Below are 17,140 nucleotides of genomic sequence, written 5' to 3'. Positions count from 1 at the left end.
GTTCTTGAAGGTGAAAATATTTGAAAGCAAACCCATCTCCCAGTATAGGTTTAGCCCTATCCAGTCATGCTCTGTCAGTCCCGTCAACTTTTCCTGTATGCTTCCTGCAAAACACACAGCTGCCATCCTCCAAGGGAAACTGAACATATAACCCAAGGGACAATGCCACACTGTGAGATGAGGGCTGATCTCATCCATGGAACTCTAAGCATCATCAGATCACCCAGATCATGGGCCTTGCACCTCTCTAAGTCCCCACAGAGACAAGTTTCTAAGGCAGAGTGGTTAAGAGGAATCTATGGTTTCAGCAGCTGCACTATAACTATTTGTTACAAGGCAGCTGGGACTACCACGAGCAGGTTGTGAAGGCAGTAGAGATGCTAATGTACATTTAAATACCTTGAAAGTTGGTTGCCCTTAGGAGCTATTATTTCCACCTCCCACCAAAAAAATCCAAACCCAACCCACCTTAAACAAGAAGCAAATGGTGTTTGAAAGGCATCTAGTCTCCCAAAAGCATTTTATTTTGGAGGTTACTATCAGATAACATAGATGGATTACCTAAAATATCCTCAATGAATTATCTTTCACATGCTAAAGCAGCTTTTCTTGAAAATCCGTAAGAATAAAACATGGTTGCAGTGGTCCACAGGACTAGGCAGGCTTCTTCTAGGAAGGGGAGAGTTTCCCTGCATTAAAAAGGTATTTAAAATCAACAAATCATAGCCAATGTTAATTTAGCTGTAAGAGTCAAAGTGATTGTACTCGAGTCATTCTATAGATACAGGACTGCTGACATAAAGAACAGGGCAGTGAGATGTTCAGCCTATACAAGCACGATTGATTGTTTAGAAAACAAAGCTAATCTAGTGGTTGTTTCTTTATGCAAGGCTAATTGCATACCAGCTAGAGTGCCTTTCTAGATCATTCGCAGAGGCAGAATGAATTTGTGGTCAGATAATACCACAGGTATTTCTCTAAGTAGGCAGAGCTTCTTTAATTTGTGCAGGCACTGAAAGCAGAATATGTGAAGAGCAAAACAATGAAGGAAACACCAGAACTGAAGTGCACAAAGTAGCTTGATACTGAAGTGTATCAAGCTGAGCTGGCAGGTTATCCTACTGGACATCTAATATCCTCAGAAAGGGATAGGATCCTCTCTGCAAAGTGTACTTAGACAACAAGCAATCTCTTTTGCTCATTCTATTATCCTGGATAGATGCTGAAATCTCAAGCCAACGGGGAAATACAGAGAAAGAAGTAGTAACCTGAATACCTGACAAGATAAATTTGGCTTTGTGCCTTTATTGTTTTAAAGAGACACCAAAATACACATGCAGTTAGTGTAAGCTATCTTCAGAGGAAGGAATATAAAAGGGACTCCACAGACTGAGTAGGAGCAAATAACAGCTACAGCTTCAATTCAGGACTGAGTAGCTCCTTAAAATTTTAAAAGGCACACCAACTACAGCTTGGAGAGTAACAAGTGAAATTTGGTGGGTGCTGATTTGAAGGGTAAACAGGAACAGCAACATCTTCCTCAGATAAATGTTTAGAATTAGTCTAGCAGGCACCTAACATTAAAGGAGCTCTCAGCTCAGGGGCTGTAGGGCTATTCACAGAACAGAGGAAGAACTCACCAAACTGTGAGCTGATCAGTGAATGCTGCCTTCAGTGCTCTGAGGCTACCTGCTTATGCATCTCAACAGACTGACAGGAGCATTCTCTAAACTTGAGTAATAGCATCTAGTAAGAGTGTGGGCTTCATGAAGAGTTAAATTAAATAGCTGTCATTCATCTTCTGTCATCCACACACCTTTATTAAAGTGCTTAAAATTTGTGGTTGCATCACTGACTTTTCCACATCTTGCTCCTTTCACATTCAGTCTGGATTCATCTCTGGTGCTCTGCTCAGATGGCAGAGGAAATACCAGACCAAGAGTTTTAGACTCTACTCTTTTCTGTGGTTCAATCATCTTCAGGGTTTGGCAGCAGCTGTTGGGAACAAGCACACCACAAGATAGGGACTCAGCTCTGTAAGCTCTCAGAGCTTTCTGTTCTCTGATCCTAAAAGTATAATGGATGCAGAGTCTTCTTACTGCTCCTCTGGAAAGCTGAGCCTCACATCACAGTATTCCAGATGTTACACTTCCAGCTGCCTGATCTGTCAACTCCTAATCAACTTGCAGCTTATTATTTCAAGATTCTACTTGCAATAATATATTAAATTTCTCCATTTTCAAAACTGTCTTGATGTTTACCTTCCAGGAGATGGCAACTGCCCACAGCAGCATCCCAAGCAAAGAGTATCACTAACAACAGAGGTCAGACAAAGGATGAAAAGAGCACATATACACCTAGCTGAAGCTGCTTAGTGTTTCTGACTAGATAAATTTCAAAGGGATGTTCTCTTTCTGTGCTGCAGAAGAAATCACAGGCTTGCATCTCTGGGGGAAAATGGGGGAGACCAGGAGGATAGTTGTAATTTCTAGCAGGGGATGAGTTAAAATTACAAAAACTAAAGTCAGGTACTTGAACGAATACTGCACATTACCTAATCTCAAATTGTCTTTAGACTTTCTTTAAACAACTGCTCTACTTTTAACTGAACAGTTTCTCTTATCGGTTTATTCTGGTACAAGACAGTGGCTTGGCTTCCACCCCAGTTCCCATGAAGATAGTTAACACTTACAGATTCCTTTCTCTAACATCACAACCAGCTAAATCCATTTATCACATGTGGAGTTGATAAGGGATACGACATTCATTCCTGAATTATTTTGCTGTCTCATTGTCTGCAAGGCTTTTATAAGTAACAGTTTGTTGAAATTAACAGACTTGTCATTCAGCTTTATTACCTACTTGGCCAAGTCCTTGAAAAGCAGACAAAAAGTTGCTACCTCCATATAGTGATGTATATAGTCCTAAGTATTTGAAGTGCTACAACTGCTTGAAGCATACAGCTGTTAAGAGCAGGCAAACCAAAATACAAAGTGAATGAGGCTTTGAGCAACTGGTGGTTATCCTGGTGACACTGTGGTGACATTAATTTTGCCTAGAATTTCTAAAAGCCTTGTGTAAGCACTTTGGCATATTGGATCGCTTGTTATAGGCCACTGATTCCAGGAAGAGATTTTAGAATTGATTCTAGACAAGTAGAATTGCCTGAATTTGGTCACTCAGGAAATCTTCCAGGGAAAATCCTACTCTGAAACACTTGAAGATTTTAATAAATTAGCAGCCACATAGGATTTCACAAGTCTTATTAATAAGCAGTAGGATGTGCCATGCATCCCTGAATATATTCAGGCTCTGTCAAGCTTTGATGAAGCCATCATTGAAGTGGGTGGGACACACAGAGGACATTACAACAGCTTCCACAGATTTTGCTGTGAAGACTAGCTGACTCCAAAACAGTATTCCCAAGTAGGGTTTCAGGAGCTTTCCAGTGTTGGTCCAGAAGTATTATCAGCCCATGCACTTTTTAGAGCAGGTTTACTGGACAGGGATCTCTCTGTAAGGATCCCTTTAAAAGCACAGTGTGAAATAAAACCAAAAATGGAACAAATATTTATTCAAACACTGCTCCTGATACTGGTTTAGAGAAGGGATTGCACATTTTTCAGGAAGACCTGTGGATTCCAGCAGAGAAGCACAACCCAAATCAATACATCATGTTGAAATGAGATATTCTTTTGTCCTTTTGTCCTAATGTTCTTTTAGAAGTGAGGATCACCTCATATGACAAATGATTCCTCATCAAGCATAACAACATTTAAGTCAAACACTTCAACGAGCAAAGCACATTGTACATCAGATTGAGCCAAGCAGAAAAAACGGAGAGGAAATAATCAAAAGGACAGGAACCAGAAGATATGACTACAAAGTCTGAAGGGCATGAGATTATTTCTAAACAAAGACTTGACAGAGGGTTTTAAATGTAGAAGCCATTGAAAGAACAACGTGATGTGATGTCTCCATCATAAAGGTAATGATTGGTCCAAGTTTTAACAGAATTAGAGAATATTTTCTAGATGTGATGAGTAACAAAAGTGCTATTATTCATCATGGAGAGGACAACCAGCAGGTTCAGTCCTTCCTTGCCCCACTCATGGATCAACTTCTCATGGCTCTACAAGCTGATGTTGCTCCCTGCCATTCTTTCATCTTCACTTGTGAGCACACACAATTTCCCATCTCCCAGAGCCCACAAAGGCACAGACATTTGCATGTGCTGCATGTGTAGGTGTGAGTCTTCAGCAGTAACACAGGAAGCTGAGGAAGAAAACTATTCATTTCTTGTAGCTTGTGAACAAGAAAGTAAATCTAGTATTTGACTAACAAAATCTTAAAGTTAATGCAAGTCACTGGTCAGCACAGAGGTATTTGACATTTTATACTTTAGTCACTTGTAAGAGTGAGGAAGCCCTTAGGGTGATAAATTTAATGGTTACTGAACCTTATTTTAATGAAATGCATGGCTTGCCCTTCCAGGCTGTATTTTATTTTGGCGGCTTTGCTGAGAACATTGTGCTTAGTCATTTTACTTTTTCAATTACAGGACCAGCATATGCAATAAACTAATGTTTTTATCGTTTGAACAATCACCTGCCAGATTTTCAGGAGGAATAAGATTTTATTAAATCAATCAGCAGTTAACCATAATATATCCATAACTGTTTTAGGTTTTAAGAGCCTAAAGAGATTTGAAGTAATTTAATGTTGCTTCGTACAGCAGTCAAGATTTAACAGATAAAACAGGGACACCACATCCCTGTTACCTCATTTAAGTGAAAGCCATTTATCATCCTGTTTTTATTCTTCTAGTGAAAAATTTCCAAGTTCAGTGTCATATATATAAAGACTTCTGCAAAACACATGGGCAGACTTTTCACCCATAGACTTCTCTGGAGAAGTACATATGATCATATAGTAAAACAGACATAATTCAAAAGGTCATTTCCATTTTGTTTTAAACCTTTCCTTTTAAGCCAAAAGATATTTAAATTTAAGTTTCAGTTCCACATTAAAACAGACATGATGTGACACATTACTATCCTTAACTTGTATTCTGGTTTTCAATCAAGCTGTAGTCAGTTTAAGTTAACTTAATTGGGGTAGAGAGTTAGAGGATAAAAATGTCTTAGTTTATTAGGAAAAAATAAAATCTGCAGGAAAAGAGTTCACATGATGCCTGTAAAATTCTTCCTACTTATCTGTAGTAATGTGAACAGCAATGTGTAAAACTCAAACAAGTTTTTGCTATGAAAGCTTTTTCACCTTCCTCTGAGGACTTTGTGTGCCCTTGCTCATCACTCATACATGAAGTCTAGAAAAACACAATGAATATAAAATGTGCAACTGTATTTTTTTTTTTAGGCGATGAAAGAATACTTGTTATGTTAGAATAAGCATCAATCAGGCTTAAACCTTCACTGGCAAGGAGAGCAAAACTCAGCCTTCAAAACATGGAACTGAAATTAGCATAGACAAATTTCCCAGGTATGAAATGTTAATTCCTTCTGAAGAATAGTGTAATCAAAACAGACTCCAGTTTACTTTAGGACACATGGGCTAAATCAGCCATCGGGGTAGGATCTTGAGAGGCATGATCCCAGATTTCTTTGCTGAACAGAAGACAAACTGCACACATGTATGTGCTTTCTCACATGTTTTTTATTAAACACTCCCTACCATAAGGAGCAGACCTGACAACCATTTGCTGAGATTAAACTATTTCAGAAGCACTGGCAATTCAATGTTGCAGCCACAGCTGAATCCCACTAGTCTGTGAGCAGTGACACTTGTCTGTCACTTTGAATTCACATACGCTGGGAGTGAAACCCCCACCCACCTGATGAAAAAAGCTTCCCAGACTTTCAGGCTTTTGCTGCACGATCTAGTCTAATTTTGCACCTAAACTACTTAGAAGTCTTGGGAGTGAAGATCTAATATGAAATTACAGGCCCAGATATAAACAATATAGGATGTATTCATTGCTCATGTAAGCCTGCTGTATTTCCATTATTCCCTGCAAAGCTGGAAGGGTCACAGCATTATTACAAGCCTAAGCCCTTTCAGATGCAAAAAGACAGACAGACTTGCAAAGCTTTAGTCTTAACTGCTCACATCAAGCAACTTAGAACTCCAGTTTGTCCTGTAAGGCCAAAAAATTAATGAAGGAAAATTCTGGGCTCTTGCTTGCTTTATCAGATAGGATGGAGCAGAGAAGTTTCCAGCTTTGGCTTCCTGCTTTCCTCTCAGTCCAGTCCAATATTTAAAAAATTTCTCTGGTGAAAGCCAAGAATTGGCCAGTGTACTTGTTATTCTCATTCTTTGAAAAGATATGACTATTACCCAGACAATGAGAGAGGAAGTTATTTAATCCCTACATCAACAGTAAGAAAATGAAGTATTATAATGGCACAAGCATAAATGCATCAGGTAAGAATTAAATATTATGCTGGACAGTCATTAATGCAAAAATAAAGAACCCATTTTTATTTAATATTTTGACACAGGCAGGCTTCCACTCATTTTCTAAGTTACAGGGAAATGCAATATTAATGAACCGAATGCTGCTACTGGAGATAAACCAAGTGTTGCTTTTATTTGCACAGTACTTCTACCCTGAGCACATTAATTCAGATGCAAGAAGGAGACTATAGTGCATAGTGAAGGTATTATAAATACAGAATTGAAGTATTTAAACACATGCCCTTATTAGAAAATAAATCTTTAGCATTAAAGCTTGGGGAGCCACTACCAACACCTCTATTTCAGACTATTTTTTTCACAGATTAAGCAATTTTACTGCGAATGCCTGAAGCACAGAACTGCAGCAGCTTCCTTATCCCATCTCCTAGAGCAAGAGCAATCTCCAAATCATTTGAATAGCAGCAATTTCTGCATGTAAAGCTGAAATCTTATGCCCTACTTGAAGAATTTGTCTCGTGTAAGCTATGGTGTGTATATGTATATAGATATCTCCAGTCAATACAATAATTGCATGTAGGGACTTAAAGCTTTCTCTGGAAGTGATGTTTGACCACGGGCCACTTAGCAGCAGTGGCTTTGTCAGCGAGTAGCTCCTAGAACTTCAAAGGTCAAAAAAGGCCATCGGGACACAGCAGTTACTAATTTCCTAACAGACAGAATGAGGCTGTGATCCACAATCAGGGCAACTTACCAGGTTCATTGAAGGATCCTGCAAGTGAGATACTCAGCAATACACAGGCTTGTCACAGAGCCACCCAGACAGGGAGTCTGTTAACAAAGAGCTTCTTAAAGAGGCTGAAGTGCAAGGAACAGTGTAGCCAGTATTGTACCAGTGATAAATTCAGGCATTAATTACAACCAGTTATTCAGTAACCAGCCTTAACAAAGAACTGGAACAGATCTCTTAGAATGTGTTAATTTAGGAGCATAGTTAATGAGGAAGAGAAAGCCACTAAGTGCAGTTGAGGGAAATACCATGCAGTGTTGGACAGCTGGAATGAGCTGGAAGGTTGTAGTCTGATGAATGTACATGTTTCGTAGTTTGCAGTAATTGAGCACCAGAGTTTTTTTTTCTCTCTACCACGAAGTAGTAGGATGATGCAGTGAAATCTGTTCAAGGAGCACAGAGTCAAGTTTATACTGTACATCCCTGAGGCTCATTAGATTTTATGTTGACAAAGTAATGTTATAGAGATCTAGCCCTGAACAGGCTAAGAACACCCTGGGACAAAGTAGTGAGGCTTTATCTTAAGTCATCACACCAAGACTATTACTTGTTCACAAATATATCCTGCTGTTCCTAACCAGTAAAAGACTTACTAACAATATAATACCAAACTCACTAGACACACAGGCATCTGATATTAGCACAAAATCCACTGTATGGGAACCCAAACCCTTTTATATACAGTTTAATTTGGGGCTACTTGACAATTGAAAGGCTGTGGTAGTGTCCAGGTCCTATGCATACAAAGAAGATTGGAGATCCCACTGCTGCTATAGGGTCAAAAGGCTTATTTTCAACTGGCACCCTGAATTGTCACGCAAACTATTCCAGAGCAATTGTCTGGAAGGGGACACACCTTAGCTGATTCAATTCCATTTCTTCAGCAGACTGAAAGATCTGTTATGCAGCTGCATAATGAGAGTTTTGAACAAAGATGATTTGAAAACAAAGCAGCAAAAAAAGCTCCAACTGTAAGGCCAGAAATGACTGTAGGAACATGAAGGGAACAGAAAACTGGCCATTCATTCTCTTTTCAGTTCATTGAAGGGAATTTTACTTTTAGGGAGATGGAAGTGCTATGATGTTGGAAACAATCAGGGTACCTGTGCACTGAGAAGTGGAAGCCTTTTTCCTCTACACCAAAGTTAGAAGCAGAACAAGAGCCAAGAAAAAGAACAAGCCTACATCACAAGCTGATTCCCCCAGATATGAATCAGATAGCAAACGGGTTGTGCACTAGAAGTGCTGGTGTTAAAGCAAGCTGTGCATTTGTTTTGGGTTATTTTTTGAACTCTTGGGAGTTAGCTGGCCAGCCAAGCTACTCTAAGGAGCAATAGTTCAGACTGTCAAATCACCCCTCTGGGAGTACCCAGAGCCAGACTGCTCAGGCCAGTGTACTTGCTCAGATATTTCCCTCATAAAATAGGAGTATTTTTTACCCTGCATACATGCCTTCTCCCCACTCACAAAAAAAAAACCAACAAAAAAACCCAAAACAAACACAAAAAAAAATCAACCCCCTGAAACTCTTGTTACCTGGAAGCACAGATCCAGCATCAAGACTATTTAAGAGCTAACTCCTGTTTCTGTTATTTGTTCTTCCATGTGATTGATAAGAAAGTTGTAGGTTAAACAGTGCTCATGTTAAATGTATTCTGGAAGACTGTTTACTGTGTGTAAGTGATGATAGGAAATTAAGTGGCACAGAAATCTGACTGCTCTGCAGTCATCGCTTGCTGGGTTAAGCCACTGGTTTCTGGATGCAGTCCAGAAAAATTGATCATATATTCAAGGGCAGAATGCACAAGATAAGAGTGACATGCAGTTGTGCTTTTGTAAAAGAACACTGGGTTCAGCCCCCAGTTAGATCATTTATTTATCTGGCACTGAAGGGTGATAATGGCTTGTTTTCAAGTCTCCAAAATAAATGAACTACACTGCAGGCAGAAGTAGTCCAGGCCAGCCAGCAGAGGATAGAAAATATGCAGGGTCAGCATAACACTGGTTTCAATTTCAGTTACAAAAACATTAGGGCTCTCATTTAAAACAAGATGAGGAAACTAGGTCCTCTCTCCACTCTGCTGAGACAACCAACCTTCTCTCCCCAGAATACTGACAAAATCAGATGTTCAACAAAACAATTCAGGGTAACACCTTCCTGCTGCCATTTAAACACTATAATTTTCTTAAAAGTATCTTTGGCTTACTCTTAGGACTAAGCTTTATCTCCTACCACTTTATGCCTTTATTGACTGACAATTTCAGTGTGCAAGGAAAGTATGTTTCAGTCCCCTCCTCGAACACCTCAGGCCACTGAAGATTAGTCAGTCTTCGCATAACACTGCAAAAGAGATTGAGTCAAGCCTGAAGTGTCAGGCCAGCCATGTCTCCTAAAGCTAAAGTTTAATAGTCTTTATCCTCCATAAATAGGAGTTCTGGAAATCAAGTCTTCCCCAGCTTTAACTGGGTCTTAAGCTGTGTTAGTGGTCCACATTGCAGAGACCAACTTCCCATCATCTATAGATTGATATTTGTGTTTTGAGCAGAATACATGCCAGCAAGAGCCAAACCAAGGTCAGGAGCAGCTCTTAAGCCAAACCCCATCATTATCCAACAAAAGCCTTGTGTCCTGGTGCTTGCCAGAGTCACTTGCCAAGAGCAAGTTTGATGAGGAAACCTGGCTGCTTGTCCGGAGTTGTTACAAAGCCGTATGCCAGCTGCAGTCTAAATGACTGCACAGCACTTGTTGGAAGTACCAGCAAGAAGGGGCTTTAGTTAATAGCCACCATGTGCCAGTTAGGTCACAGCACAAACCACTCCATGGCTCAGACACTGCAGTGCTCTGAACCCATCACTGAGATGCCCAAAGCCCAGCTTTTAACTCAAGGCAAATTCAGTCTTGGGCAACTATATTGGTGGTCTAGATTTAATAGTATGAAATCAGCTCTTTTTCATGCAGAGGACCTTGTTTCACTTGGAGGAATATTATGTTTCTTTACCACACTAAAGAGTAATCAGTTTATTTAGAAGAGCAATAATTATTCAGCGGATACAAGAGCTCCTAACAGTCCCAGATGCAGGATATAATATCTGTTTACCAGTGGAAGCTTTGGGTAGTTTCTCTGGGCAGGGCTGTGACCCAGCTGCAAGATGTGTGGGTAACTGATAAGCTGCTGACCGTAAAAGTCACCTGACAGCAGCGGTTTACTGAAATCATGCAGTCTTGAGTTCACAACAGCTTAACAGTCGCTGCTTCCATGCTTGGTTTCTCGGCTGCCCAGGATCTCCTGTCTGAAAGGTGACTCTCGGGCTGAAACATCAGCTGTTAAGCTATACACGTGTGTCACTCATCCTGACAGTGTCCTGCTTCAACTTTGACAACTGGATTGTTTTCTGGTTTTCCATGGAGCCTTAAGCACGTAAAGGCTAGAAAGCTTTTTCTGCTTGATACAGCCATTACTGGGCAGGTGTAATGCTCTACTTAGGAAAAGTATTGTTTCACTCATGTCAGTTTAGTGCTGGTATATTAAGCTAAGCAATGCCCACTGCACTCTGTAATCCCCAAGTCAATGGACTACTGTTGAATGAAAGTGTTCGGTAAAGCTGACACCAAGTTGAAGGACCAGGAGCTCCAACAGAATAGGTATCAGATCAGTTAACCCATCTCTAAGAGAAACAACTGCACACAATGCTGTTCTATTGCAGTTTTGGTGAATCTTATGCCTATAGTTGGAATAGATCACAGCCTGGGATCTCTCAAGTATTACAGATATAAAGGTCATGGGAGTGACCCTTGCAAAACTAAAGCACAGCACAAACAGTTCTTCGTGTTACTCATTACTCTGCAAGCTGCTAAAGCTTCCTCCTCCATCACGAAAGCCTTGTCACTTCCACAGGGCTCTCCTGGCAGTTCAGCTGGAAAGCTCCACTTCAACTCCAATAGCTTTGCCTCTGTTCAGCATGCTTTTACACTACTAAAAGTAGTCCATAGCACTGCAGTCAGTTTGAAGGGCAAGTGAAGCTTGTTTTTATGTCAAACATGACACCAGCATACAGGCACTGTTGCTTAACACATACTTCTTTATCATTTGATGCAATTATTTTAGGGTGGCTTATGGTGTTAGAGGGGCAGAGGAGGCACAGACCACAAGTTGAGCTGAAAAGCAACTGCCAGCTCCAACTTCTGATGGGCAATGTGAAGGATTTAACTGGTTTTGCCTAACATGGAAGTAGCAGTGCCCACATACTGCAAGTAGAACTGGCTTTGTACTCTAGGAATTAATGATGGAACTCATAAGATGCTCAACTAAGGGTAACAACAGTGCATCACAGGCAGAGTTTACAGACTAAACTAGACAAAATCAAATGCTCCTGTTTAAAGGAACTGTTTATTGATGAAATCAGTGTCTGGTGAAAGTCCTCAAGTGTTACATGCAGCTGTGTTCACAACTGCAGGTACTGCCTGGCAGGACATTTCAGCCATCATCTTCCCACCCAGGAATTCATAACTACTAATGATTCAACATCTTTTCTAAGCTGCTCAGTTGGCAACATATTTTAGCTGCAAGGAAGTTTTTCAAACATTAGATGCAGGTTCACTGGTGAATTACTCTGCAAGTACCATACAATGTTAATATTCTCCTTGCTTTTATAAATGATCTATTTAAGTTTATACAGGGATAGAGGCAGAATCCACGCATTCCTGCCTCAGCACACAAGCAGAGCAACACTATATTATCAAGTCTTAACTTTCTAGCTGTCAGAGAATCCAGGACTGGAATGAGTTTAAAGGTAATTAACCTTGGAGGTCACAACCCTGTGAGACAGGTCCAACTTCAGCCTGCTCTCTCAGAGCCTGTATTTCCACCAGGAAGAATCAAGGCAGTTACTTCAGAAAGCTCCTCGAATAGGCTCCACACTTGCCTCAGTGTGAAAACACTTAAACATACATGTGCATTGTTTAGCCAGAGTTACACCACGCTTCACTGGAAGCCACAAAAATATTCCACTTGTGTCACCTCACTGAAAAGGCTCATGAACAAAGTTGCACTTCAAGAGTTTTGTTGTAACATGACACAGAAGGAGCAGCAGGTTCACCAGCTGTCAGTCAGTGTTCCTGACACCTTCTCATGACTAATTAAGGACACCTCCAGCAGAAGACAACCTCTCTGTCAGCACAATGCAGCACAATACAACTGTATTTAAAATAGGCTTAATCTTTTAGGCACATTTCAGTTTGGTGGGAGAGGATTGCCCTCGATTGCAGGCAGTCCCCACAGCATCCAAGCAAGATCAGATCAGCAGATACTGCTCATTCCTTTCTCAGCAACAGACTCTCAGAGAGTAGCAGGCTCCTGCAGGAGTTAACCCACAGTTACACAGGAGGGTTTATCTGTAGAACCACACATTCTCCTTTTGCTAAAGATGCCTCAGTCATACATAATTGAACACAAGAACTGCTATCATTTACAAGCTCAAAGAGGCATGAGGCAACCCATGTAAACCGGCCTCTGACACTACAAATAGCTAACTAAAATAGAAGTTGTTTCAATGATCCCACCCATTACATCATGGAAACTGTTATTTTGTCATGAAAAATCCCTTAAGTATCCAATTTAATCTCATTAATAGAGGAATGAAGCTCTCACTTCCAAGACAGCAGCTGCCACTACCTTTGACATACATAGGAAGTCACAGATGTTTTTGGATGCATCAGAGACTACTGGATGCATCTTTAGGGGTTTAAGGCAGTGTCAGCTTTTCAAACTTACAGTAAAAAGCACTTCTGTAAACATTTATAGCCAAAGTGTCAAGGCAATAGTTTAATCTCTCATCTGAAACCTCTTCCCTTATTTAGGAAGGGAAAAATTAGGCATGTTGAAAATTTCATCAATCCACTATAATCACTAAACAAACCAAGTGAGGAAGACCTTATATTTCACAATACTGGTAGGAGGGAAGAAGTCACACAAGCCATGGCAGTGAAATCACATCAGCAATACCCCTCTGCCAGATATTTACAAAAAAGCCTGACTTGGGGAGGGAAGCAGGAAGTATTCACCAGCTCGCTCTTTGAGCTCAAGCACCTGCTCAAGCCATATTTCATTAAATATTTTAGTAGCACTGTCTGATCACAGCAGTGGAACATGACGCAGCTCACACTGGAGCACTTTTTGCACAGCAGAAAGGATACATGCTGTAACAGTGCAATTCCTTCCCACAGATCCTCATAATGCTGCAATTATTTGTCTGTGCTCTGTACCTAGTGCTGCCTCTCCTTGGAGATCCAATTCTTGTAACATCTCTTTTCCTGAAGGAGAAAACATCTCCTCTGTCTAACATTCAACATACTGCAGTATCTTTCCTATCCTTTCCCATTTGAAAGTCCCTGAATTACCCAGGCTTCAGCAACATTGATTCACTCACTGCACCCAGTGCCAAGTCAGAGCCTCGGCTAAATCTTTTCCTCCCCTCCTTTTTCCCTCTATACCTAGAGAATACTGAAAGCAAAGCACTCCAACAGAAAACTGCCCCATGGAGAGAGTATTTTTCAAGGTCAAGCAGAGCTTCTGCACCTGCTAAAGGTGCTAAATTAAGGCATGTTAAGAGTTGTAGATCACTGATAACACAATCATAAGGAAAACTGCTACATTCATGGGAGGTTTAAGAGCAAAGTTGGAAGTAATTTCTTTCCCCAGTACCCTCCTACCATCATATCAGGCAAGGAGAGACCCAACTGTTTTGTGATAAAGCTTTGAGATCAGGTGACAGATTAAGTGTGGAATTATTCAAATGGCAGACTACTGAAGTTTAATAGTCTGAAAAGACACACTAATTTCCACCTTTGGTCCCTTTTTCAAGTCCTCTTCCAGCACAGTCTCCACCCAACACAATCCTAAAGGGGCACTTAATGAATTCTGATGAGAAAGAGGTGGCTATCTCAGACACCTCAAACAAGTCTCTCCAACATCACCTTACTCATTCCTCATCTGTTCCCAACCTCTGTAGCCCAACATCTCCTTTGACCCGATTTCTCACCACAGCACATGGCATTTTCAATTTCCATCTCTGCAGCCTAACAAGTCCCTCACTCCCAAGATCCTCATTATCTTCCTATTTTAATGACTTCACATACCTGCACCCCAAAGCTCCTCAACCCTCTCACCTTTCCAGCCCCATAACTCCTTCACCCAAAAAGCTTCTCAGTCCCTATCCCCAAACCTTTCTCCTCTTCACCCCAACCCTTCACCTTCATCAGCCTCCCACCTCCCTTACCCCAACTCTTCCTCACCCCCTCACCTTCCTCACCCTCACCAGCCCCTCACGACCTTCTCACCCCAAGCCCTTCCTCGCCTTTACCAGCCCCTCAGCCCCCTCACCCGAAACCCTTCCTCACCTTCACCAGCCTCTCATCCCGGTCACCCCACAGCTCCTCAGCCGCCCTCGCCCCCTCCTCACTCCAGACACCCCTCACAGCCCAGGCTCCCACCGCCCCCCTTACCTGCCCCCGGGTCTCCCCCAGCACCCGGGACCTGCTCCGTACGGCGGAGGGGGGAGGCGGCAGCGCCGGGGAGGGCGGGGGGGGGATGAGGGAGGGAAGGAGGGAAGGGACGAGGTCACTGACGGCGACGCGAGCGCGGCGGCACCGGGCAGCGGCGGCCGCTTTATACCGGGTCCTCGGGAACCGGCACCCGCTTCCGCTTCCGCTTCCGCCCCCTCCCGCCCCCGGGGTCATGAATATGCAGCGAGAGGCGTGGCCTTCGGGGGGTACTTGGGGTGTGGGTTATGAATATGTATCAGAGGCGTGGTGTCCTCGGGCCGTGGGTGTTTCATGAATATGCAATGAGGGGCGGGGCCTCAGGACAGTGGGGACGGGCGGGGGGCGTTGCTGGGTGACGGCGGGAGGGCTACGGGGGCGCTCGGTCGTGCGCCGTAGGGCTGCCCACGTGAGGGGAGCCGAGGCGGGTGATGGCGGGGCAGGTGTTGGAGTGTGGCAGCGTCATAAGAGTGACACAGAATATTCACAAGTCGAGTCCAAGTCCAGGCCCTGCACAGGATAGCCCCAACAATCCCACCCTGTGCCTGACAGAGTTGTCTAAACACACCCTGAGCTCGGCCATAGTTGGTGCTTGACCACTTGCCTGGGAAACTGTTCCAGTGCCCAGCTAACATCTGGGTGAAGAACCTTTTGGTAATATCCAACCTAAGGGTCCCAGACAAGATTTCAGGTGATTCCCTCAAGTCATGTCACTGGTCACCACAAAGCAGAGATCAGTGCCTGCCCCTTCCTCTCAGGAGGAAGTTGTAACTGCAGTGAGGTCTTCCCTCAGTCTCCTTCAGGGTCAACAGACCAAGTGTCCTCAGCCATTCCTTGTATTACTCATCTCCTTAAGGCCCTTCACTGTCTTCATTATGCTCCTTTGGTTGCTCTCTAATAACTTTCTATCTTATAGTGTGGTACCCAAAAACACACACAATATTCAAGGTGAGGCCACCCCAGTGCACAGCAGAGCAGAGCAGAGCAGAGCAGAGCAGAACAATCCCCTCCCTTGCCCAGCTGGTGATGTTGTACCTGATGGCCCCAGGACAGGGTTGGTCCTCCTGGGTGTCAGAATGCTCTTGACTCATATTCAACATGCCATCAAACAGGACACCCAGGTCCCTTTTTGAAATGCTTCTTTCCAGCATCTCATTCCCCAGTTTGTGTAGCAGGAGTTTTTCCTGTTGCCCAAGGATGAAGGATGAGCCTGTTGGCACTGCTCCTGGGTTGAAGAGGGGCTCTTGGTTGGAAAGGGAGCATGAGTGGCAACCTGAAGGCGGATGGAGGCTCTGGCTGTACTGTCCCAGCCAAGGTAGTGGGCACAGAAACACTGCACAGACTCCCTTACCCTATCAGGCGAAGTTGTGCCAAGTACAGCTGCAAGCCAACAACTTGGAAAGTGCAGGAGTTCTCTGCCTGAGATACTGCAAACATGCTGGCCTCAAATTGCTGAAATAGTCCTTCATCATGAAGGAAAATACCTTTTCCTCATGTTTGGCTGCAGTCAAGGTCCCATCCTGCCTTCCCACCTTGTCCCTGCTGCTCTGCCCACCAGAGGCCCTGAGCTGCCTCTCCTCATGTCCAGCCCAGCCCTGTGACTGGGTGTGTGCCAGGCCACCATGGAGAGGGTGACATGTGGCATTTACCATGTATTTGTCACATCTGCAGAACACAACCCTCAACACACAGCTCCCAGTGTCCCTCAGGATATTAAAGCACTTAATTCCCAATGGCAGCCATAGCCCAGCGACTTTGTAAGAATCCTCTGCAAACTTGCCATAAAATACTGTGTTTTTTTAGTGCTGGTGTGTGTTTTTTTATTCCCAATTAAGGTCTCCTAGCCTTAATTGTGCTGACTGCATTGTGCAGGCTAGCATGATATTTAATTTTCATTACTTACATAAACTGGGGATGCATAAAGCAGCCTGCGAGCGGCATGTAAAATGCACGTTACATTGCGTAAGTGTAATTGTTTTCTGCTTCTTGACACGCCATTAAGTATATATTCCAAAACAATTTTTTTTAATGGTGAACTTCTTTCTCTACAACTCATGAATAAATAAACCGCAATGCATACCAGACTTCAGAAAAGGAAAACCACAGAAGGCAAAATGGAAGAACTGTACACATCTATTAAAAAGCATGATGAATCCTAAGTCTAACAGAGAGACACTGTTACAAGTCCTAAAGAAAAAAAAAAAGTGAGCAATATTTTGTTCTACAATGCTGTTATCGACATGTTTTTGGTTTTAGGCTAATTCAGACCAAGGGCTGAAAAGCATGCATCACCACAGTCATGCACAACTCACTAAATTAAACATCCTCTGGTGAGGATGTCCGAAGTCCATTCAAGGAGTGATGGTTTTTAAGACATA

General features: G+C 42.6%; 1 protein-coding gene across 4 annotated transcripts in view; it reads right to left on the bottom strand.

Annotated features, from left to right (window-relative positions):
* Positions 1 to 17,140, bottom strand: part of SLC45A4 (solute carrier family 45 member 4) — an 86,703-nt gene that overhangs the window by 49,296 nt on the left and 20,267 nt on the right. Inside the window, exon 1 of one of the 4 annotated variants that reach the window (XM_005516880.3) lies at positions 14,727 to 14,855. The exons of 2 other annotated variants lie outside the window; for them this stretch is intronic. The gene's annotated coding sequence lies outside the window, so the exon portion shown is untranslated. Of the gene's footprint in view, positions 1 to 561; positions 661 to 14,726; positions 14,856 to 17,140 lie in introns of those variants that run through there. One more of the 4 variants, XM_014255796.2, reaches the window with a different exon arrangement.

The sequence above is a fragment of the Pseudopodoces humilis genome, chromosome 1, assembly GCF_049639895.1.
Source record: "Pseudopodoces humilis isolate 2021_Gansu_Grassland_sample_001 chromosome 1, ASM4963989v1, whole genome shotgun sequence".
Lineage (NCBI taxonomy): Eukaryota > Metazoa > Chordata > Aves > Passeriformes > Paridae > Pseudopodoces > Pseudopodoces humilis.
This window is presented reverse-complemented; position numbering and strand designations above follow the sequence as displayed.